At 41.1% G+C, this 26,758-nt stretch overlaps 1 protein-coding gene across 3 annotated transcripts in view; it reads right to left on the reverse strand.

Moving 5' to 3' along the window:
* Nucleotides 1-26,758, reverse strand: part of NEURL1 (neuralized E3 ubiquitin protein ligase 1) — a 414,759-nt gene that overhangs the window by 54,369 nt on the left and 333,632 nt on the right. The gene's annotated exons all lie outside the window — the stretch shown is intronic.

Raw genomic sequence — 26,758 nt, forward strand, 5'->3', positions numbered from 1 at the left:
GGTATTGAGCTTAATGAATCAAGTATTACTACATACCTGCATTTGACTTGGTATCAGTGTATTGAAGTCACTGTGTAGGAGAGTAAGAAGCAGCACAAGAAGACCATTAGTTCATGTGATGACAAGCACATCAGCAGACTGATGAGTGAAGGAGAGTGACAGATGATGTCATCACTCTGCTACTTCTCCTTCACTGTCCAGTTACAAGCTGGGGGTGGGTCCATGACAGCCGGAGCACAGAGGAAGTGAGCTGAATGATGCTGGCTGTCATTCCAGTAGGGGGGCAGCTTTAAATTGAAGTGAGGTGAGTATTGTGGCAAAAGCAGATTTTTATCCTTTAACAGGCTCTTCATTTGTTACTGGGGTTCTGCTCTAATAACAAATAATTCCTTGGCATGTTATGTGTTCCCCAAATCTACACCGATAGAGCCTCCGCTTCTGAGGACATTATTTATGAGAACAGGCTTTTATATTTGTAATTAACAAGAACAAGTAAATATTTCTCTAAGATCTATTCCAGAAACCAACTGTCATCAACTTTAATCTCAAATGTCTTAAGGTTTAACCACTAAGCCTCCTATTTGACTGTCTGCCAAAACACTATCTGATAAATTGGTTTCTGTTAAAACCTGTTTTTAAAATTAATTTTAAAATAACAGAATTCTCTTCTATGAAGTAGCCAAAAGCATGCAGACTAAGCTTTCTGGTGGGCAATCATTTCCATCCGAGGATTTCTCAAAATATAAGATTTTTTTTTCATGGTGACTCCATGTGAGCTTGGCCAAGTCCCTTCCATTACATAATGTCAGTGCCAACCCTGAGTCCACTGGGTGGGGGCGAACTCTTGCCATAATGTCATACTTGTGGATTATGGCTCACCTACAAGAGTGCCCTTCTCCACTACTAAAAATATGCACTGTCACTGTAGCAATGACACTGGCTGTAAAGGGGTAAACATCAGGGGTGATCAAAAGGTTAACTGTGTACCTGGTGAGTGCTTTATTACTGTGGGGGAGGTGCTTTTACTAGTGGAAGACACAGATCGGCGTTCCTGCTTTATAGAAACAAAGGATCCATGTCTTCTGTACTGTCAGAATGACTGAGGCCCTAGAGCTTATGCAGGGCTCCATGGGACAAAACAGAGGGCTGCTTTTCTTTCCCATTCTCTCTCCCTTCCCTCTTCTCATTTTAGGTTGCTCAGAGTTATGCCAGAATGGGGTACACCATAGCAACAGATCCCGATTGGCTGAATCAGGCAGGATTGAGGTGGGCAGAGGTTATAAAGCCGGCAGCTTTCCCACTCTGTTCACTGCGTGAGGAGACCCCCACTGAAGACGGAGCCCAATGCTGCTGCAGGCAGTGTTACCTGAGACATGGAAGAGCTGTTGCACCACCTTATTCACAAAGCTGAGGGCTGCTGAGGGGCAGGGCGGCTGAGGAGGTGTTTGGAAGAAGAGGCAGGCCCGTCTGTATCAGCCTCTGCTGATATGGAGCATGCCCAGTCTGTGCCCATTAAAAATATGGAGAATGGCAGTCACCCAGCTCCCCCTACTGCCCAGAAAAGAGGTTACAAAGGTAACGTGGGAAAGAGACTGAGAAGGGAAGATTCTCATTCTACTCCTGTAAGAAATGTATTAAAGCAGGCAAGGTCACACTCCTCAAACAGAGCCAGAAATGGATCACCTCAGCTAGCTTCTGCAGGCATTTCCAGTGAGGTGACCAACATGAAATAAATTGTGTTATGTCTCTTTATTTAATATCTTTGAATCCTTTGTGCTGTCCCATGACATCCTGCCTTGTTTACATAGGCAAACTGCCATTTTGTCAGCGTACCAAACGATCAGCGGGTCCTGGCGGACATCGGGTCCCGCACTAATGCCCAAAACTCAGAAGTGCAGAATCACATATATTTACGTGATCCTTCACAGCATGGACGCCCTATATCAGAAAATTTGCTATGGGGCGGTCGGCAAGTGGTTAAACAACCAAGAAAAGCACTTCTTCTAGATTTGTAAGGTGTATTTAAACTAAAGCCCCTTTCACACTGAATGCACGATTTTACCATCATTTTTCTGATGCGATTTCAGGGAATGCCTGTGTAAACTTACTCAAACTCACATCAAAGTCAGATCAAAGTAGTACAGGGACTACTTTGAAGTTGGTGGGACTTGAAGTCACACAGATATGAATGGTTATCATTGGGAATTATGGGGTATGACTTGTCATGCGACTCGGATGTCCAAAGTCGCAGGAAAAGTCACACAAGTGTGAAAGGGGCCTAAATATTGTTTGAAATTATTTCATATAAATGCTGCAATAGCTACATCTCCTATAGGAACAGAAATGCATAAAAAAGGAAGGATTATGACTCAATAGGAAAGGTTTAGCTATGATCAGCATAAAAGGAAACAATCTAAATTCCTAAAGGTTGAGGGTATCGAAAACATTTCACAACTACTACTATTAGCTAAATAAAAAAATGTAATCATATGGATCCTCCTTGTGTAGAAATTACTTTTATATAATATCCTATACAAACGATATTTTAAATAGAATAATCTAGATACCGATGATCTAATACATCTGGATTTTGCAAAAACATTCAACACTGTAACAAAACTGTTATTGGGTCTGGTTTTCTATTTTTTTTATCAATCATCTAGTGAATGAAATAGAAAGTAAGTTGGCCACGTTTGATGATGCTAATAAAATTATGCTCAGTGTCAAGTGTCAGATGTAAACAAAATCAAATTTTGGGATGCATAAAAAGAAGGTAAATACACAGCACTACTACACTGTTGCCCCCGTAAAAGCCACTTGTAAGGCAACATCTTGTATGTGATCACAATGAGGGTTTAGGAAGAAAGGTTTATCTTGTAACTTGAGAGGGGAAAATGGTCATATTTGGACAATGACCCTAATTTGTCCTCCATTAGCCTAAGGGCATGTACTGGATATCATTTTGCTTGCTAAATGCCGCTTTAGTATTCCAATACAAGTCTATGGGGAGCAAAACCCAGTTTAAGCAGGTCAAATGCATGTTGGAATGAGCTCAACTGCATGTCAAATGCACATGTTAATGACTTCTCAATGATCTGTGGGATATTGATAGACATTATTCTTCTTCACCTAGATAATTATACAACTTGTATACAAGCTGAATCATATCTGGTTATCATAAAAAAGGAAACATATGTAGCACTAACCCCCGAAGGAGCTGCTGGTTTAATTGGGTTTACCGTTACCTTCTTCTCCTCGATTTGTGTCTAGGGGTTTCCCTTGGTAGATGGCCCAGTAACTTGAGAGACTGACAACAGATCCACATAAAGGGATTTTTATTTGCAAAAATGTAGACAACAAATCAGTCTCTTAAAATTAGGATCAGAGGGTTAGGAAGAAAGTTCAGGTACTCTTATGCCGCGTACACACGAGCGGACTTTTCAACATCCAAAGTCCGACGGACTGATTCCGTCAGACTATTCGATCGTGTGTGGACTGCAACGGACTTTTGATTCGCAAAAGTCTGACGGACTTTAGAAATGGAACATGCTTCAAATTTTTCCGACGGAACTCCGCCGGACCCGGTCCCTTCGAAAAATTCGCTCGTGTGTATGCTATTCCGACGGACTAAAACCGACGCTAGGGCAGCTATTGGCTACTGGCTATGAACTTCCTTATTCGAGTCCAGTCGTACGTCATCACGTTCGAATCCGTCTGAGTTTGGTGTGATTGTGTGTGGCCAAGTCCGCTCAGTCGAAAAGTCCATCAGAACTCTGTCGGAACTCCAGCAGAACTCCGGCAGGACTCCTTCGGAAGTCTGTCGGACATAAGTCCTCTCGTGTGTACGGGGCTTAAGTGTCAAAGTCAATAATAAAGGATTCGCTTACTTTGACTAAATCCAGAGAATAGCCATTCACAACTGGATGTTCAATCAAGTTGGATAGTCCCTCTCTCACAAGGCCTAGCAGCCAACAAGGTGGTTAACTCAGGAACAAGTCTCTGCCACAGACGTTGTAGAACATTCAAGAATAAGTCTCTGCCACAGACATTGTTGTAGAACATTCAGGAAACTAACACTTGTAGAACACTCATGTGATACCTGGATCTTTCAGCCAGCTTGGCGATACCCACAAGACTGGATTCACTTAGGTACTTCATCCCCACCAGGCTCTTGCTAAGAAGCCAACATACGTGGCCTTCTTCTGAAGAGTCCTCCCCTGGATAGCTACGAAGTTACTGGGTCTCTCCAACTACCGGAGACGTCACCGGACCACCTCGGAATCATCCTTAAGTTTCCTTGCCTCGGGCTAGCCAGCCCCGAGACAATAAGTCAGGTGGATCTGCACCACAGCCTTCCTGGGGGCTGGTCAGGAGGACCAGTACCATGGAGTCAGAACATTCTGGACCGGAAACTCGATCCACGTGACATCCGCATCTTAAGTACCCTCTCCCAGAAAGCACAGCAAGAGTGACACTCCCACTGGGCAGGCTCCGAGAAAAGGTAACCTTAAAGCACCCAACCAGACTGTGATTCCATGCCTGCCAGAAGAGACAGTGCCCACTGTGGCCAGGCTGAACATCCTATAGTCCAGTCAGTCTGATGCTGAGGTCCAAATTTTAAACAATTGTACCCAAACCAAACTGCAGTTCAGGTGTAACCTTAACTTTCAAAACATATAGCGCATGCTCTTCAGGAGCCGGTGCTACACATACACTAATTTAAGCAGTCCATTTTTTAAATTTATTTTAAGAAACCAGATATTCTTATTGCATTGGGCCATTAATTTAGTTCTTTATTTGTTAGCTCATCATTGTTTTGGTATTACATGGAAAAAAAACACAAAAAAACCCCCACAAAATTACTGCTATGGTACGTTTAAATTTGAACACTTTGTACGGACTTGTCCGTTGCCTTTTGCCTTTTGTTAATCTGATACCATGGATGTTATTGCAATACCTAAAACTGTTTTCAGAACATGATGGAACTGATATCAGACATTTCACAATCTTGGTTCTCCTCTTTCCATTTAATATCATCTATCAACAAGGAATACTCAACAGTAGAAATGCCAGATAGAACTACGTGCCAAGTATCATGCTATGAAGCACACACACTAAATATTCAAAGACTATTCTGTAAACATATAGACTGAGAAACACTTTGTTAAGATCAATATATCTTTACCAAGTAATTTCAGTCACATGCGTGGAACGCTGGCAGACTTACTACCATTTACTCTGTTTAAGGCTTACAGTAAAGCTGTCTACAGGTCTTTTTTCCATCTTACAACCGAGAGACTGTTTAATGCAGATAGGTTATTAGGCTCAGGAGCAAATTGCACAGGAGCCCTGTGCGTCTTCTGGTCTGTTTCAAAATCTGGACTGAAATCAGATCTGAAACGGTGAACAGGTATGTACCAGACCCCTGCTGTGAGCCGCTCCGTGCGGCAGTGTGAACCCAGCCTAAGGAGAGCAAGTCAGGTAAACAATCTTCCCAAATACTCAATGTGAAGGAATGAGGAACTAAATGAAACCTGGGATAGCTTTGATCAGCTTAGTAGGGATACACTTAACTAAAAACGCCAATCCCGTCAACCACTAGCAACATCAGTCTTCAGAATTATTATTTTAATCGGGCTGCTCTGTGGCAATGTATAGTATTAGGGACAGATATGCCCCCTCTGCTGTTGGATTGGAACAGAATTTTCTTTTGGATAGCCTGGGTCTGGAGTCAGGAAGGTTTAATGGAGCAATCTTAAGCGGGGTACACACTAAGAAAATCGGGCGAATGATCGTCTGATTATTCTCATTTCACAGCAAGTCAGAACAGAGTAAGGAAATAATGTATGAAAATTCTCATATGACAAAGGTTTTTCTTTTGGTTATTTTTTTTGTTTTGTTTCTGATCATGCGCGGCCTTTTGCTTCTGATTTTTTTTAATGCAAAGTATGATGTACTTAGTTATCATTTGCACAGGAAACAGCATAATTGTCATTTCAATACTCATACGGTATATCTACTGGGTATTGCCGTTATAAGATATAGAGTCTCATCCTAACTCAATACCACAAAAATATCTAAAAATATCTAAAAAAAACTCCCCACTAGTGATTGGTAGGGAATATGAAACCTATACAATATTATACTTTACATATCAAAATCACTGATAGTCCAATGTTACAATCATTATTACTACAAATGCAATCTAGTGCATATTGCAAACCAATAACATAATCAGATTAATTGACAACATTAAACAAATTAAAAATACTAAAAAATATATTTTAGCAATTGCTTATAAAACATTTGACATCTAGATCTACATTTAATGACTAATTGGTGTATCCATTGGGTGAGATAGTCTGTTTCATATGGGTACCCCTCCAGTGTATCTCTACTCTATCAATATATCCTAAAGTGATATGATAATCTGTGTGTACGGGAGCCCTTATTTATGTTATTGATGTGTTCTCGTAGTCTTACTCTCAATTCTCTAGTGGTTCTACCCACATATTGGAGATCACACTCACACTCCAAGAGGTATATAACATGTGTGGTACTACAAGTGATTAATTTAGGTATTTCAAATACTTGTCCAGTGGCTCTGGATTGGAAGTGTGTTTTCTTCTTTCCTTTCTTAACCCCCATGCACACTATCAGATTTTCTGCAGATTTTTCCTTCAGATTTACCAAAACCATATAATATGAGGACAAACCTTAGGAGTTTAAATTTGTATGCAATCAGGCAGGCCCTTGCACTACATGGTTTTGGTAAACCTGAAGGAAAAAAATCAGCAGAAAATCTGATAGTGTGTATAGGGCTTTACAAGTTCTAAACGTCAAACATTTCCCACATTTGAAAAATCCTATCTGATCAAAAAAGTGACGATTTTCTTAGGAGGGTCAAGTATAATTTTATCAATTCTATCCTTCAATATGGTTGTTTAGGCAATGTTTTGACTAGCACAGTATCTCTGAGAAGAATGGGCCAATGTGCATTAACTATCTTCTCTTTGTTTATGTTGTCTATTAAACTCTGTACAGAAGGTTAGATCATATTCCTCTTTTTTATTTTGGGGTAAGTAATTATTTTCTATCCATTAGTCCTACTTCTTTTTGTATTTTTATGAGTTGTGGGCGTTTGTATCCCTTATAAGTAGCGTATATACTCAAGTATAAGCTGAGTTTCTCAGCATATTTTTTGGCTGAAAACCTCCCCTCGGCTAATACTCAAGTGAATGTTAGGGGTGCTGAAATTAATTATTGCATCAATGAATTACGATTCAGGTGTCCCCAATGCGCCATTGATGCGCAAGGATTGCCGGGTGACGTCATCCCGACTTGCCCCGCCTCTCTTGGGTGAGTTCTCCGAACGTATTGTTAAAATTACTTTGTTTTAATAAATGCCGTGTTACAATGAATGATGTGCCCCGCTGAATTCCCAGCCCCACCCGCTGACTATATCGATCATATCAGGAGAGGCGGGCGGGGCTGAGAATTGCCCGCTGGTGTCAGGACTCAGGAGAGAAGTGAGAGAAGAGTGGAGATAGGCGGGACGGGCCGGGACATGAGTGGGATGTATTGTCCTATGAAATTCAGGCACATCATTCATTGTAACATGGCATTTATTAAAACAAAATAATTTTAACAATAGTAAGTAGAGTACAAATGTGTTTGTACTCTAACACCTCACGCTCCATGCTGACAGATCCCTGGGCTTCCCTTTGCACATTCCACTGTTAACTCCTAGTGTGCTGGAAGGTGCAAACAGGAATGCCAAGAAACTGTCCGCACCAGTGGCAGCCCGTGCATTGTGGGGGTTAGTGAAGTGATGGCTGCATTTAATGGCCACAGGTGGCTGCATTTGATGGGCACAGGAGGCTGCATTAGACGGGCACAGGTGGCTGCATTAGACGGGCACAGGTGGCTGCATTTGATGGGGGAGGATGAGCATTTTTCAGTTTCGCAGCTTCACAGCTGGGTGCGCATGTCTCACTGCTCTGCCCTGCATAGCCGGGCACTTTTTGGGAACTGTAATGTGTCCCAGAAGATTGCAGGGTGGAAGGGCTGCCTAAGCGGCCCAAGTGGAAGTGGAAGCTCGTCAGGAATTGTGATGCATCGTGATGCATCACAGAATCAAATCAAATTGAATCGTTGACCAGATAATCGTAATCAAATTGCATTGTGAAACCCGTGAAGATGTGTATCCCTAGTGAATGTCCCACTTAAGAAAAAAAGTCCTGAAAATGGAGCCAAAAAAGGGGTGGGGCTGTCCCGCTGGGTGCCGCACATGTATCTGCCCAGCGCCCCTGTTAGTTTCTTCCCCTCCCATGCTGTGTGTCAGAGATCTGAATTGCCGTGCAAACGCTATGATGTCCCGCCTCTTGTGGTAGATGGTACACTGATCCAATGCTAGGAATCATTGTGCCGCATGTCATAGTTGGTGGGATACCGTTACAGTGCACAGCAATTCAGATCGAGCTCTGACACACAGCGTGACATCTCATTACCAGGCACTGTTAGGCTGTACCTGATGGCCACTGGTAGGCTGCATATTATGGGCACTGGCATACTGCAGGTCATGGGCACTGATAGGCTGTACACGATGAGCACTGGCAGGCTGCATGTCAGGGGCACTGATAGGCTGCACATAATGGGCACTGGCAGGCTGCATTTCATGGGCACTGATAGGCTGTACATGATGGGCATTGGCAGGCTGCATTTCCCACCCCAGGCTTATACTCGAGTCAATACGTTTTCCCAGTTTGTTGTGGTAAAGTTAGGTGCCTCGGCTTATATTCGGGTTGGCCTATACTCGAGTATATACAGTTTATGAAATACTTCAATTTATCACATGTAGTACCACACACGTTACATACCTCTTGGAGTGCGAGTGTGGTCTCCAATATGTGGGTACAACCACTAGAGAATTGACAGACTACGAGAACACATCAATAACATAAATAAGGGCTTCCGTGCACACAGCTTATCATATCACTTTAGGAGATTCCACAATAGCGATCCTTCGAAATTTTCTTTTTTGTGGCATTGATAGAGTAGAGAGAAACTAGAGGGGTACTCATATGAAAAAGGCTATCTCCCAAAATGAAACCCAATGGATACACCAATTACAGTCATTAACATCAACAGGGTTAAATGTAGATCTAGATGTCAATTGTTTTTTAAGCAATTACTAAAAGATCATTTTTTATCATTTTAATTTTAATTTTTTTTAATGTTGTCAATTAATCTGATTATGTTACTGGTTTGCAATACGCACTAGATTGCATTTGTAGTAATAATGATTGTAAAATAGGACTATCAGTGATTTTGATATGTAAAGTATAATATTGTATAAGTTGCATATTCCCTACCAAGCACTAGAGGTTTTTTTTTATATTTTTAGATATCTTTTGTGGTATTGAGTTAGGATGAGACTCTATATATTATAACGGCAATACCCAGTAGATATACTGTAGGAGTACGGAAATGACAATTATGCAGTTTCCTGTGCAAATGATAGATAACTAAGTACGTCATACACAATAATAAGGATTCTGTGTTAACACCAAAATGGCGACACACACTTCGTGCGGCCATAGGAAGTGATCTCGCATAAGACACTTACAGTATCTCACAAAAGTGAGTACACTCCTCACATTTTTGTAAATATTTTATTATATGTTTTCATGTGACAACACTGAAGAAATTACATTTTGCTACAATGTAAAGCAGTGAGTGTACAGCTTGTATAACAGTGTAAATTTGCTGTCCCTCCAAAATAACTCAACACAGTCATTCATGTCTAAACAGTTGGAAACAAAAGTGAGTACACCCCTAAGGGAAAAAGTCCAAATGGGGCCCAAAGTGTCAATATTTTGTGTGGCCACCATTATTTTCCAGCACTGCCTTAACCCTCTTGGGCATTGAGATCACCAGAGCTTCACAGGTTGCCACTGGAGTCCTCTTCGACTCCTCCATGATGCCATCATGGAGCTTGTGAATGTTAGAGACCTTGCACTCCTCCACTTTCCATTTGAGGATGCCCCACAGATGCTCAATAGGGTTCAGGTCTGGAGACATGCTTGGCCAGTCCATCACCTTTATCCTCAGCTTCTTTAGCAAGGCAGTGGTCGTCTTGGAGGTGTGTTTGGGTTCGTTATGTTGGAATACTGCCCTGTGGCCCATTCTCCGAAGGGAGGGGAGTTATGCTCTGCTTCAGTATGTCACAGTACATGTTGGTATTCATGGTTCCTCAATGAATTGTAGCTTCCCAGTGCCGGCAGCACTCATGCATCACCAGACCATGACACTCCCACCACCATGCTTGATTGTACGCACTTGTCTTTGTACTCCTGACCTGGTTTCCACCACACATGCTTGACACCATCTGAAACAAATACGTTTATCTTGTACCGTCCCCATCAAATCATTCTCTGCAGCTATTACCTTTTGTACCACCACCCCCTCCCTTTAGAATGTAAGCTCTATGAGCAGGGCCCTCCTGTACCTTTTGTATTGTACTGCAATTGTGTTGTCTCCCCTATACATTGTAAAGCGCTGCGTAAACTGTTGGCGCTATATAAATCGTTAATAATAATAATAATCTTGGTCTCATCAGAACACAGGACATGGTTCAAGTAATCGATGTCCTTAGTCTGCTTGTCTTCAGCCAACTGTTTGTGGGCTTTCTTGTGCATCATCTTTAGAAGAGGCTTCCTTCTGGGACGACAGCCATGCAGACCAATTTGATGCAGTGTGTGGCATGTGGTCTGAGCACTGACAGGCTGACCCCCCCACCCCTTCAACCTCTGCAGCAATGCTGGCGGCACTCATACATCTGCAGCTCAGTTTCAGGGTCTTGGCAATCTTCTTATAGCTTAGGCCATCTTTATGTAGAGCAACAATTCTTTTTGTTAGATCTTCAGATCTTTGCCATGAGATGGCATGTTGAACTTTGAGTGACCAGTATGACAGAGTGAGAATGATAACACCAAATGTAACACACCTGTACCCCATTCAAACCTGAGACCTTGTAACACTGATGAGTTGTATGACACCGGAGAGGGAAAATGGCTAATTGGGCCCAATTTGAACATTTTCACTTAGGAGTGTACTCACTTTTATTGCCAGCTGTTTATACATTAATAGCTGTGTGTTGAGGTAATTTGAGGGGACATCAAATGTATACTGTTCTGCAAGCTGTACACTCACTACTTTACATTATAGCAAAGTGTAATTTCTTCAGTGTTGTCACATGAAAAGATATAATAAAATATTTACAAAAATGTGAAGGGTGTACTCATTTTTGTGAAACACTGTATATTGTTGAGTGTAAGGGTAAAGAATAAGTAACAACATGGACACTTCCAGTGAAAGCGGGAAGTGACCTCACACCAAGTATACACATTATTGAGTGTAGTGAGAGGAAACAGGAAGTCACTGAACAGAATACACACTCCAACTAAGTCTATGGGAGTACTAAGATGGTGGCAACATCACTTCTGGTTCCAGCAGAAACAGGAAGTGGTTGAATTTATACTGCGCCACAAAGCCTATGGGAGTACCAAGATGGCAGTAACAACACTTCCATTTCCGGCTGAAACAGGAAATGTTTGAATTTTTACTGCGCATACAATGAGAGTAAGGTGCATAAAGTGTAGCGCTAAATTAAATTACTGATCTAACCAAACTAATACCATAAATCATAAGTAAATGATATAGGTGAGTGATAACAAATTTTGTGACATAAACTGTGAATCACACCTATTTAACAAGTGAGAAGAAAGTAATACGTTGCACCAAAAGTCTCATATAAATGATGCAATATAAATAAGTGAAAAATGTTAATCAAAAACGAATAAAAAGTCCATAGAAAGTGTAATATAGTCCTCAGTGATAGTCAGAGCCTTGTAGATCTTTAGACAACCAAAGGACAAAGACGGAGCTTGCGACCACCCATGTAAGAGCACCACTACCGAAATCACGGTGAGGAAATCAGAGTGTGCTGGATGTGTGATTTCAGAGCCCCTACGTGTCTACAAAATAGGGAATAGATTTATGGCATTTTTAAAACTGATTTTCTGATAAATGTAATTTTAGTTATCATGATATAAAATAATGAATGTGGGGGCCTTTTGGTGGGCGTGATTTTTTTTGGGGGGGTAGCATTTCATTCTTGGGCCCAGGCAGCACAATGTCTTGGGCTAACCCTGGGTAAGGGGTATAAAGAGTCTGTTGTTCCCTGTTTGGTAATGTAGCATAAACCTAATTGTTCTTTCACTATCTGTGGATATCAAAGCAATTTAATGCCTATTATCAGTAGGGATATGGGCCTGTAGTTAACCCAGGATGTATGGTCCATATTTGGGTTTAGCAACAAATGTTAGTGTGTTGCTGCCCATTGTGTCACCACATAGAAGTTGTTTTGGAAGGTGGAGTATCAGGATGTGCTAAACAGTTTATAATAAGAGGTAGGCAGGCAAAATATTAAAAGAAAAATAGTAGATTGTTGAATTTTCAACACTGAAGATAGATCACTTAGAAAAGAGTCATTAAGAGACAAATCTTCAGCCTTTGGGTTTGTTATTTATAGAGATGAGAATGAGCTCAACTCCATTGTTGTCTGACCAAGGTATTTGGAATAATCTTGCATGAATGGGCTTGGGGAAGAACATAGCATTGTATAAATATACAGTATAATCTATTCTGGGCCAAGTGTTGTGTGAACGAGAATAGTGTGCGTAATCTTGCCTTCAGGAATAAAATTGCCTCCAGCTATCTACCAAAGAGCTTTGAGTAAGTAAATTTTGCAAGAAAAGAGCCTAAGGAGGGCTCAGAGAAGTGAATTTCTTGAAGACAGATGATATAAATGCATTTTAAGTAACAATAAATTAAAGCCTTGGTGCATGTATTGGGCAAATTAGGTCCCTGGACATTCAGACTAATTGACACAGGGGTAATTAAAAGAGTTTGCTAATGTGTGGGTCTAGTGTGAGGGTGAAACCTAGGATAAGTCAGGTTTAGGGGGTAGAAGAAGGATAGGGTGTGAACAAATAATAGATTAAACAACAATTATAAATCTAGACAAAGTGTTCCAATGGGGTAAAACAAGGAGTGTGATCACTCACTAAGGCATAAGCTGTTAAGTAACAGGTAAGTTGGCAGTAGCCATCCACCAATTATCATTAAGGTGAGGCACGGGGTAAGCAATGATCAACCTCCAGTATTATGTACTTGCAGGCTTCCCCCAAGAAACTGAGCGCAAAATGTTGGAGCCTGAAACTATGATATCCAGGAATATAATGGAAATATTACATCACATGGTACAATTAAATATATTGGTGACATAATATAGTGAACTCTAATGCCGCATACACACGACACACAACTCCGAAGTTCCAACAGAGTTCCGCTGAAACTGTCGTGCGTACACACGATCACACCAAAGTCTGATCGTTAAGAACGCGGTGACATGCAACACGTACGACAGGACTAGAAAAAGGAAGTTCAATAGCCTCCGCCTCGTACTTGCTTCAGAGCATGTTTCGTTTTTGGTCTGTCGGAACAGCATACAGACGAAATGGTTTTCCCGATAGGAATTGGTTCAGTCAGAAATATTTAAAACATGTTCTATTTCTAGGTCCGTCAGAATTTTTGTAAAATAAAAAATCAGATGAAGCATACACACAATCGGTATATACGATGAAAAGATTCCGTCTGACTTTTTCTGTCGGACTTTCCGCTTGTGTGTACACGGTATAAGACAGACAATAGGGAAGAGGATAGGCCATGCAGCTTAATGACATTGATGGTCTCAAGGACTATGCTTCAATTATACAATCAAACACAAACAAAACATTGAAAAAAAGTATATCTGAATTGTTTACACCATCCAGCTCCATCTGCCACAGGGTCAGAGTCTCAAAGGTAAAAGTCTATATTTTGTGAAGGGTTTTATATACTGTACCTGAAGTAACATAAGATAGATTGTTGACAAGGCCCAACTTTCTTTTCAATTTGCAAAGAAACAATAGGAGCTTGCAACAGGCAAGTTTGGACAGCAAAATCTGTAAAACATCCAAAGGTTTATTGTCAAAGTGAAACCTTTGAAATTATTTTAAATATTGAATCATGTGTGAAGAGGTAGGAAGGTAGAGCGGCACAAATTATCATAAAAAAATTGCGATCTTGATTCAACCCCCCCTCACGATCTTAATCCAGTATTTCCACGATTCATTCATGCAACAAGTGCAGAGCCGTCCTCTGCTCACTCACAGCTGTAAAAAAAAAAAAAAAAAAAAAAACAACCATCTGGCAAATGTTTATCAACATTGCTCAGCGCTGGGAGATAAAAGGTAACATTGTAACATTTCATTATTTTAGATCAAAAGGAATGAACTTCGGTCTGTAAATTAGGTCAGTTTAACCACTTAAAGGGTAACTCCACTTTCGTGGGGAAAAAAATAGCAAATAAAGATAAAATAATATAGCGCATACAATTTTGACAAGTCAAATAATTCTATGATATTAAAAATTACCTTTGCTTTTCAATCTGCAGCCACTCTAATTTTCTAAAATAGAATGGAATATGGCCATCTGGAGTTGTTCTGTACACAGAAAGTATACTGATCACCCCCAGAAACCTAATTTCCTGTTGGCATGATTGGCTCACCAATTTTCCCAGAAGTCTGCCTAAGATGCAAGTCAGATTTCAGGCATCCCCGCAACATAAATGTCATTTTTGGTGAGATACTCCCAATAGGAACATAGTTTCATAGTTACATAGCTAGTACGTAAGACACCAGTCCACCCTGTTCAACCTGAGCGTCTACAATTGTCCCCATCCCTGTACATTACACACTCACATTGGTCCCTACCCTCAAGGAGCCCACAATCCAAGGTCCCCATTCATATACTAGGGCCAATTTTGGACAGAAGCCAATTAACCTACCTGCATGTCTTTGGTTTTGTCTAAAGGGATGAAGGCCCAGCAGCTTTCCTCATTAGAGCTCTGTAGCTGCACAGCTGATGGATGATTATGAAACCACTCCCATTAGACCCACTCAGAACAGAGGACCAGAGGACCAAACAGTGATTTCTTCAGAATAACAAAAGGTAGGAATCTGCAACTAAGGTTGTTATAATACTTGCAATGTACATAAATCGCCCAAAGGGGGATGTTTGTTTTCTCAACAAAAGCAGAATTACGCTAGACTAAGCTTTTTTCTGGCATTTGTTGCTTACAAGTTAAAATCAGTATTTTCTGATAGAAAATTACTTAGAAATCCCAAACCTTATATTTTTTTTTTTTTTAGCAAAGACACCAGAGAATAATATTCAATGTCTGTATTTGCACAGCGCTCTTTCAAATGCAATTTTGTGGAGAAAAATACATTTCAATTAATAAAAAATAAAAAAATGAAACAGTAAAGTTAGTTAAATTTTTTTGTATAATGTGAAAGGTGAGGTTACGCCAAGAATCATGATCTTTATTCTAAGCAAAAAAAAAATCATAATTTTCATTTTTTCCAGAATCGTGCAGCTCTATAGAAAGCCAAGGTAAAAAAAAGTTGGCTCATCGCTGCCTTGGATACATGCGCTCGCAAACTAAATGCATATTCCTGCAACAGGCATAAGATAGGCATACACTTAGATAAACCAAGGTAATGCTGACACATACAAACAGTGCCATCATCCCTGCCATTAAGTGGCAGGAGGAGCAAAATGTCTAATTATGACAGAACACATAGGTGCGCCCAAAAAACACCAGCTTAGAAGCAAAGCTGGAGTAACAAAAGCCCAGCGTTATCAACTCCAATAAAGAGCATATAGGTTCTAAATTCAATCCAACACATCTAAGGTACATAGGTAGATTGCAATTAGTCAAGCAATATGAATATTATCATTAAATAAAGCAGGATGGGAGGGAGGAATGATTTCTGTATGAACTAAGACATGCTGTAAATTTCCTCTGCAATTTATTGCATACAACTAACTTGTTTTAGCAACAGACACTTTAGTGCATACTAGTTAAAAACACTACTACAGCTTGTTATTGTGTCATCACAGTAGATGTTTTGATTATCCTGACCACTGTAAATACCGATCTCACATAAACCTACTGTACTGTGCTGGCCGCTCTATATGTAGCTTCTGACAGGCTGCTCAAGGAGCCCCTTTATCTCTGGAGCCATAGGTGCCAGGAGCCCCAAATCTTGGCCAGTTGTGGGGTAGGACTTTGGCTTCCTACCCCCTAGGTCCCAGAGCTAAAACCCTCAAAGCTTTTCTCTGCCTCATTTGCCTCCCACGACTGCACGTCCCTGGAGTTTACATACACTGAAAAGTACATTTTTCTTGTACTGCTCAGTGTCTATAGTTTGCTGTTTAAAAGATTTAAGGGAGATCTTAAGTCACAGCATACTCTTTCATTTTATAATAATGAGTGCTGCCTATCTGATTACCATCTCCTTTTTACAACTTCCTAGGTTCCCTGCATGCTTTGCAGCTTCTCCTATGCTGGCTCCTTTGGTTTACTTTCAGTTTCTGAGGACTACAGATCCCATGGTTTCTTGCTGCTAGCAAGCTGTGATTCTTGTGCTGACTCCATCTCCTAAAACTCCTCGTCTCAGCACCTCTGTTCTTCAGAAGGCAGGCTCTGTGAAATGTATGACACATCAAGTGTACATTTACAGGGCATAGTGAATGTTTGCCACTCAATTCAAAGAAGTATATGGGTGATTCTTTAAAAAAAAAAAAAAAAAAAAAGTATGGTTTGAAACTGCACATCTTTCAGATTATTAGGAATTGGCTAGAAATAATTGAAATTTGATGTGGAAATGAATATGATTTTAATAATGAACATATTTGGTTTATTACATATGCTGAAAAAAAACTATGAAATCTAGTCTCTAGCCTTTTTGGGTAGAGGGGTACATGAGCAGAGACAACCACACAAAGCTGTCTTTACCAGGAGTGACATTTTAGTTCACCTTGAAATACTCCTTTAAATTGTTACAGCGAGCCAGTGAAAAGAGACAAAGTTGGTCCATTTGACCACAAAATAGGAATACTAGATTCCCCCTGGTAACAATATGTAAGTTTTCTTGTGCAATATGTCTGACATTTTTACTGCTAACATTCCAGTCAATAAAATCTCCAGTTGTTTATGCGTAACTGGAACATTAAAAAGCAGGCAAATCATAACCAGAAAAGTATAATGTTGGATATGTCTGGCTGCAGATGTTTCCATACTGAAATCTGCTTGTTAATGACCTGCTATTTCAGCTGTTACAATGTCCCCAGACAGTTTTCTAGGCCGATTCATCATTTTCCTAGTGCCACTATCTGTATTCACTGTAACACCTCTATTGTTCATGGTTAGAAACCAGCAGCATAGCGCACCACAATAATAGGAGACTGGGGAAAGTCAAAACACCTACTGTGGCATACTATTGGTTCTGTCCTGTATATCTCACTTTGACTGCTCATTCGTTCAAGTAGGTGCAGCAACTGAATAGTTGTTTCAATAAGCACAATTAATATGAGTTGTGTGTCTATTCTAAAGACAAAACATCCAATTAATTCAAGATGAGAAAGATAAATTCTGAAGCATTGCCAGAATATAATTTAACAATGGAATGTGCAAAATAACCCAATATTGTTATAAATTAATGCTCAATAGCATATATGTGATAGAACTGTGAGGGCAAGACCAACCAGGGTGTACGGTAACTAAAAAGTGCTTTCATTATCACTTCAACCACAGAAGGATTTACCCCCTTAATAACCAGGCCATTTATTTGGAAATCATGCAAAGTTGTAAACAAACAACATTTATGTCCTTTTTTTTTTTACACAAATAGAGATTTCTTTTGGTGGTATTTGATCACCTGTCACGTTTTTGTTTTTTTTGCGCTATAAACAAAAAAAGACTGACAATTTTGAAAAAAAAACAATTTTTTTTTCCTTTTTGCTATAATGAATATCCCCCCCCCCCAAAAAAAGTAAAACAAATGTCTTCATCAGTTTAGGCGAATATGTATTCTTCTACATATTTTTGTTAAAAAATTTGCAATAAGCGAATATTGATTGGTTTGCACAAAATAGGGGGATATATTTATGGCATTTTTATTATACATTTTTTTGTACTAGTAATGGCGTTGATTAGCGATTTTTAGCGGGACTGCGACATTGCGGTGGACAGATCGGACACTTTTGACACTTTTGGGACCAGTGACATTTATACTGCGATCAGTGCAAAAAGTAGCCACTGATTACTGTATAAATGACACTGGCAGGGAAGGGGATAACACTAGAGGGCGATCAAGGAGTTAAGTGTTCCCTAGGAAGTGTTTCTCATGCCATGTACACACGAGCGGAATGTCTGACAGAAAAAGGCAGACGGAAGCTTTTCATCGTATATTCCGATCATGTGTATGCCTCATCGGACTTTTTTTACAAAAATTCTGATGGACCTAGAAATAGAACATGTTTTAAAGATTTCTGATAGAACCAATTCCTATCGGGAAAACCGTTCGTCTGTATGCTGTTCCGATGGACCAAAAAGGATGCATGCTTTGAATCAAGTACGAGACGGAGGCTATTGGCTACTGCCTATTGAACTTCCTTTTTCTAGTCCCGTCATACGTGTTATACATCACCATGTTCTTAACGATTGGACTTTGGTATGATCATGTGTATGCAAGACAGTTTCAGCGGAACTCTGTCGGAAAAATCTTCTGAGTTTATTCCGATGGGAAAACCGGTCGCGTGTATGCGGCATGATTGTGTGGGGGGGGGGGGGGGGGAGAGAATACTGGAGGAGGGGAGAGATCACTGTTCCTGATCACTAGGAAAAGACAATCTCTCCCAACCCCCCTGTCAGAATGGGGATCTGTTTATTTTACATTGACAGATCCTCATTCTGACTCTCTGTGAAACGATTGCGCATCTGCTCCGGCGACGCACCGCAGGCACGTGCCTGCTATTGCTCTGAAAGCGGCCATTATACACCTACGGCGATTCGTGCAGCCGTGCCAACCTTCCGCAATATAATGACGGCGGCTGGTCGGCAAGTGGTTAATTAAGAAGCCAGTGTACTGATGTCATGTTACATGGTATAAGTTTTGCACATCATGATAGACACAAACAATTTACGCTTTTCTTTGCAAGGTGCTACATGCAGGTATCTTAACATTTACATGGCACAAACCTTCTACAATGATTTCTAAATACCACAAAATATAATCTGTGTTGCACACGAAAAGAAGAGTCAAGGTGCACAAGGAGCATGGGTGCAGAGACCGCTACTGTGTCTACATCAACACAGACTGAAGGCCACAGAAATATAGGTAGGCCAAGATCAAGAATATAGGAAAACCTGGAGAAGTTATAAATATTAGCATCTCACATTTATAAATACAATAGATATCTGTATCTCAAAGCGAATCTTCACATTTGTTGAAATAGTGTTTTAGGTGTGTATGAATGCTATTGCGTTGCCAAGATCTTCAAAATTTGGTTTTACACAGAGCAGCCCTGATCTTCCTCTTCTTTGGTCTCCCACTGGCACTCCTGGCTCTCCTCCCCAAGGAGTACCCACCATAGCAATCCACTTGCTATTGGAGCACTCATGCAGGCTTGCTCCCAAGCCAGCTGTGTGTGTCCCTAGACACACAGAGTGTGCCTTGGCTCTGCCCCTTCTCACTGGCTGTGATTGACAGCAATGGGAGCCCATGACACACACTGACATCTCTGAGCCAATGAGAAGGAAGACAGCGGAGACAGCATGGACTGCACTGGATTGAGATTGGCTCAGGTAAGTATTGGGGGGGGGGGGGGGGTGCTTATATAGGTATGTTACCTTAATGCATAGAATGCAATAGGGTAACAAAACCTTCAATCTTTAGGTAGAGCTGCACAATTGATCGTTAAAAAAATCGCGATCTCGATTCACCCCCCTGACGATCTCTCCTGCAGAGGTTGCCGATTCTTTCATATAAACAAGTGGAGAAACTATCTGCTCACTCAGCTGTCAAAAGGGCAGTCGGCCAAGTTTTTTGTAACTTGCAACATTGTAACTAAGCTTCCTACTTAGATCAAAGAGATTGAACTTCTGTGTAAATAAATAATCCAGGCAGCCTGCCAAGTTTTCAACAATGTGTAAATGCAGGAAGTTTAACCGCTTAAAGTCTAAATCTTTTTCTGACACTTCTTTCTTAAGTTAAAAATCAATATTTTTTGCTAAAAAATTACTTGGAACCCCCAAACATTATATATATTTTAGTAGAGACCCTAGGAAATAAAATGGCAATTGCTGCAATATTTTAGTTAACTCTGTATTTGCCCAGCTGTCTTTCAAATGCAATTTTTTGGGAAAAAATACACTTCAATGAATAATAAAAAAAAAAAAACTGTAAATTTAGCCCAAATTTTTTTGTTTTAATAGGAAATATGATGTTATACCACGGGAATCGTGAGAGAATCGGGATTTATCTTCAAAGCAAAAAAATTGTGATTCTCATTTTACCTGGAATCGTGCAGCTCTAGGACACTTTAAGTTTAAATATTAAAACACTACCCCTAACCCATATCTTGGAATTATGAGCAGAAATACCCTCAGCTTTTGATATAAGGGTCACTTGTCTTCCTTGGTCACTGGGGCCTGACATAGTAACAGTAACATTGGTAAGAAGTGTGTTGGAGCTCCCTCTTCTTTGTCAATTACTAAAACAGGCCTAAAGTGGCCTATGCCTTTATATTATATTTTGCATTCTTGTATCTAATAAGTAAAATAAGTAAGTCGGGCTTACAATGGGGAAACAAATCAATATGGAACATGTTAAATATATGTACAGTGGGAATTCTCAATGCCCGTTTACCTGACCAAAATGTTTTTTTTTATTGTGACTGAGGAATACAATAAATTGTTTAGGACTAAGGCCGCGTACACACGGGTGGATTGTCTGCCCAACTTAGTCCGCTGAACCGTGTTTCAGCGGACAATCCGCTCGTGTGTGGGCTTCAGCGGACTTTTTTAGCGGACAGTCTGACGGACTAAGTCTTTCGGAATTTCCGTAATTTTGTCCGTCCAAACTTGGTTTTGTCCGTCCAAACTTGGTTTCAGCGGACAGTCCGCTCGTGTGTAGGCAAGTTGGACAGACTAAGTATGGCGCATGCTCAGAAAGGATTTACACGGCCGAAGGTTGCATTGCAGTGTATTGGACGTCGTATTTCTAGTCCCGTCGTACGTGCTGTATACGTCATCACGCAAGCTTTCAGCGGACTGTCTGTTCATCGTGTGTGGTCAAGTCCGTTCATTCAAAAGTTGAACGGACTGTCTGTCGGATTGTCTGACGAACTTAGTTGGGCAGACAATCCGCCCGTGTGTACGCGGCCTAAGGAATATAATTAATGCCCAGGCTGCAAGTTGAAATTCCAAACTCAAAGCTTTCGCTATAGAACATTATTTTACTAAACATATTATAGAAGATGTTTATGCCGTATTGGAGAAGTTGTTTTGACGCCCGTCACGTTTGACTTTTTATTATTTTGTGCTGCACTATCATATAGATGCAAGCAAATATGGTGTTTTCTACAAAAAAAATTAAAAATAAATGCACTGTATGGTTGATTTTTCATGTTTCTACACAATTCCAAGATTGTACAGAAGAGCACAACCCCCTAAAAAGTAAAGCATTTTGTAAATATATTTCCACTTGTGCCTATAAAAGAAATAAAAGGTTTACCACATATGTTTTTAGGCGAACGCTTGTAATGTTCTAGTTATATCTTTCTTGTGAAATCATATGTTACACCATATATGAATATGCAGTTGTGCAATGTTGCCCTTGCAATTATGTACTAAAACTCTTAAAATTACATTGGGGTCCCTTTCAAAGAGACCGCTTTTTTATTTTTTTTGCTGCTAATTCCTTTAAGTGTCAGTCTATAAAGAATTAAGAGCCCTAAAAAAAAATTCACAACCCCATGTTCCTATTAGTATGGCACATTTGGGCTGCAGCCAGTAGGAGAGGAGTCAAAGTTCAGCCTCCTAAAACCTGGTTAGGAGAGGCCATAAAGAAGCTCCAGTCTTCAGCTCTCTATTACAGAGAAAGGAAAGAGACCTCATGTTTTGATTAAAAAAAAAAATTGATTTTTATTACAGCTTACCTGTAAAATCCTTTTCTTGGAGTACATCATGGGACACAGAGCCTTAAGTAATTACTTAATGGGTTATAGGCTACCTTCAGGTGTTGACACTGGTAAACCCAACTAAGGAAGTTTATATATAACCCCTCCTCCTTCCAGGAGCACATCAGTTTTTGTAGCAAAGCAATATACTTAATCCCAAAAGAGGGGCGGGACTTCTGTGCCCCATGATGTACAGGTAAGCTGTAATAAAAAATCCTATTTTCTTTATCGTACATCATGGGACACAGATCCTTAAGTAATTACTTAATGGGACATCCCATAGCAATGCTATTTGAGGGGAGGGAGAAACAACTCGCAGGGTACCCGCAGACTTGAGGATTTATACTGCTGCCTGCAGCACACTGCTCCCAAAGGCGATATCCTCATACCTCCTTACATCCACCTGATAAAATCTTGTGAATGTATGCACTGAAGACCAAGTTGCGGCCTTACAGATCTGAACCATGGAGGCTTGGTGATGCACTGAAACACTAACCCAAGAAGCACTAACTGCCCTGGTAGAGTGCGCCTTAACTTGAAAAGGGGGAATATTTCCCCTTACATTATAAGTTTGAATTATAACTTGCCAGTGGATTTCGATGCTGCCTGTCCTTTCTTAGGACCCTCAGGCAGAATAAATAAGACATCAGTCTTATGAATCTGAGCAGTTTCCTTAAAATAGGTTTTTACTGCTCTCACCACATAAAGACAATGTAGTGACTCTTATTCCCTGGAACATGGTTTTGGAAAAAACGATGGCAGGACAATATCTTGGATCAGGTGAATCCTGAAACCACTTTTGATTTAAAAAAAAAGTTTGGACGAGGGCGTTACACCACTCTATCCCCATGACAAATCAAATATAGCTCTTTACAAGAAAGAGCAGCCAATTCTGAAACCCTCCTTGCTGAGGATATAGCAACCAAAAATACCAACTTCCTTGTCAGAAGGACTAAGGCAATGTGTTGTATTGGTTCAAATGGCTGTTTTTTGTAACACAGACAAAACTAAGTTCAAGTTCCAAGGGTTCAAGGGAGGTTTGAGGGGTGGAATAAGTCATGTCACCCCTTGTATAAAACCCCAGATTAAGAATGAGTAGCAAGTGGTCTTTTGAAACAAGACCGATAAAGCTGAGACTTGGCCTTTAATAGTACTCAAGGCCAATTTAATTTCTACCCCTAATTGTAGAAAGGTAAAGAATTCTGCCTATGTGTCTCTGAGGGTGCAAACTCTTGGATTCACACCAGGAAACATAAGCCCTCCAGGCTCTATAGTTCTGGGAGCTGGCTTCCTTGCACTAATCAGCATAGAGATAACTGACCCAGAAAGCCCACATTTCTTCAGCATGTGGGTTTCAATAGCCAAGCTGTGAAATTTATGCCTCGTACACACGATCAAACAATCTGGTGGAAAAGTCCCGCGGACTTAAGTCCGCCGGACAATCCCCCCGTGTGTGGGCTCCGGCGGACTTTTTTTTACCCAAAAGTCCGGCGGACTAAGAAAGTATTTTTGCACTCCAATCTGTCCGCCGGACTCGCATTTCGGTGGACAATCCGGCCATGTGTGTGCCAGTCCGCCGTACTTTTGAAATGAATGGACTTTTCCCACCCGGAGAAAAGTCCGCTCATTTTGAGCGCGTCTCCAGGTAGCCGGGGCCAGCGAAGGAGGCGTCGCTGGCCCCGTCACCTGGTATGGACTTAAAGAGGAATCCCTACGCCGAAAAATCAGCGTGGGGGTCCCCCCCTAGGTCCACATCAGACCCTTATCCGAGCACGCTACCCGGCCAGCCAGGAAAGGGGGTGGGGACGAGTGAGCGCCCCCCCCCCTGAGCCGTACCAGGCCGCGTGCCCTCAACATGGGGGGTGCCTTGGGGAAAGGGGAGCCGCGTGGCCCCCCACCCCAAAGCACCTTGTCCCCATGTTGATGAGGACAAGGGCCTCTTCCCGACAACCCTGGCCATTGGTTGTCGGGGTCTGCGGGCGGGGGGCTTATCGGAATCCGGGAGCCCCCTTTAATAAGGGTTTTTTTGGTAGGCATAGTCCTAAGTACAAAAACAGAGGCACTATACAAATTTCACTTAATCACTATAAAATTCAGCCTAGTGCTGGAAAAAAAAAGTGTCGTTCCTGTATCAGGAATGCCAGTTTGCAACCCTCACATGTCCCACAGCTCTTGTGTCCTTGTGTTGCAGGCTGCTTGTTCTCTCCTCGTCAGCCGAGGAGAGACTGTCACAGCTGGGTTGCATTTTGTTTTTAACATGGCGGCTGTCCTCGTGGATGTTCACGGCATTGCGCTTAGGCCCCGCCCCCCCCCCCGAGAAAAAAATTCTACCCCCTTTTTACTTTTAAAATGTTGCTTGTGCACGGCATTTTCGGGTTCTACCGATCCAAACACGAGAGGGGGGGGAGCAGGGAGCAGGGACCCATCCAGCAACAGGCACAAACAACAATGAAATCAGCCACAGAAAAAACAATTAGCGGTATTAGCGGGACCCCTGCACCCCCCGTCGGTGGAGGGGTAATATAAGGGGGGTACAGTGCTGCTGTCTCCTAACCCTCTGGTCCCATCAGGGGGAGAAGAAAACATTTTTTGCAGCTTTCTTTTACCTTGCAGAGTCTCCCTCCACACGCTGCTGCAACCAGAGACGGACTGAGCTTACAGTAAAGACAACAGAGTAAGGTATGTGCATAGACTCCCTCTAGTGGAGAATTAAGGCACAACAACATTTTTTTCCCTAATGGAAGAAATACATAGATGTTTTTAATACCCAAGTTTCTTCCCTTACCTTATTCTTGCCGCAGGATTTGCCGAATTCAGACAATCCAACCTTCACCTATCACGGCGGCCTGCGTAGCAAACTTTCAAGGATTGGATCCCTAAAACTGGGTTCCAACTGCCTTGGACCTGTAAAGAGCACCCCATCAGGAAGATTAGGTAACGTAACAAGACCTAAGCCCTGGGTTCCTGGGGTCCAGCCCTACAAAGAGAGGCATTACAGGCAAAACCTCGTGCTTCTGGAAGGAGGAGGGGTTATATAGGGAGTAAACTTCCTTGATTGGGTTTACCAGTGTCAACACCTGAAGGTAGCCTATAACCCATTCATTAATTACTTAAGGCTCTGTGTCCCATGATGTGCAATAAAGAAAGTCTGCCTTTTCAACAGAGACACTATACCATTGTCCAATACCTGCATTTTCAATAGTAATGACAAACACAATTAATAGGATTTAAAGCTGATCTTTTAAATTAGATTAATGGGATTCCCCACTTGTATTGCAAGGGCTTGTTCATACTATATACATTGGGGGTTATTTACTAAAGGCAAATCCACTTTGCACTACAAGTGCACTGTAAGTGCACATTAAAGCACAGCCGCTGTAGATCTGAGGAGGGCATGCAAGGAAAATAAAAAACAACATTTTAGTTTGTACATGATTGGATGATAAAATCAGCAGAGCTTCCCCTTATTTCAGATCTTCCGCTCAGATCTACAGCAACTGCACTTCCAGGTGCACTTGCAGTGTACTTGTAATGCAAAGTGGATTTGCCTTTAGTAAATCAACCCCATTGTCATGAATTTTCATGTCAACACAAGTCAATGTGCATTGCTGGTGTGAACATGACCTTGCTATCAGAGCACAGATAATGGCAATACGGACATCTGGACAAATAAAAGGTAGTAAAGCTGAATACGATTTTTCAGATTCCCAACCAAACTACTGGCATATCAGGTACAAGAAATACCATAGAGACTTCTTAAACCATAAGGAATTTATTTTTTGGATCTGTGGTGGAAGCGAAACAAGCAAAGGCTTTATTCCTTAGGATAGTGGACATCACTATGCAAATCATTCCATTATGCCCCTCTGGCCAAATTTACATTTAGAGCCATTGGTTTTAGTACAAATACAGTCTAGTATGGAAATGGTTATATGATAGCTGCATACATCGGCAGATGCCTCCATTTTACTGGATCTTATATTCCACTCATTCTATACACATGATATTTATCAAACTGGAGATTCGTCTGCACTCCATACACAAGTGACTTTCGATAGATGATGCCTAACCTTACCCGATATGTAGATCAGATTACCTTCACAATCTAACATTATAGAGCAACACTGGATCCGGCATGTGAGTTGGGATACCACAAAAGGAACTAGAAATAATATTTAGGTTTCTAGGCTGTCGTACATACCTTTTACTGTAGTGAGCTGATTGAACATTATTGCCTTTTGGAACCTTAACACAATTAAAAATTGAATACTAAGAAAAAGTAGTTGACCGACTGTCCTGGGAAGCCCAGTGTAGGACCATACATCCCACATCATGCTACCCAAATTAGTAGGTGCTGTAAATTACTTCCAGTATTGCTCCATTTTTTTTTTTTTTTTTTTGCTGGAGGCTGACATTTTGTTGAAGCCCAGTGCAATCATATCCATAATGGAAACATTCTCCTTCTCCTTAGTCTCAAAAACTAGATGTACATATTTTAATTTCAGAAAGTGACATTTCCAGCTTTGATTGCATGTCTTGGCTCAGCTAGAGACGAAGGCTGACA

Source organism: Lithobates pipiens, unplaced genomic scaffold (assembly GCF_037356315.1).
Source record: "Lithobates pipiens isolate NorthernLeopardFrog02 unplaced genomic scaffold, aLitPip1_a1.2 Scaffold_25, whole genome shotgun sequence".
In the NCBI taxonomy this organism is placed as follows: Eukaryota; Metazoa; Chordata; class Amphibia; order Anura; family Ranidae; genus Lithobates; species Lithobates pipiens.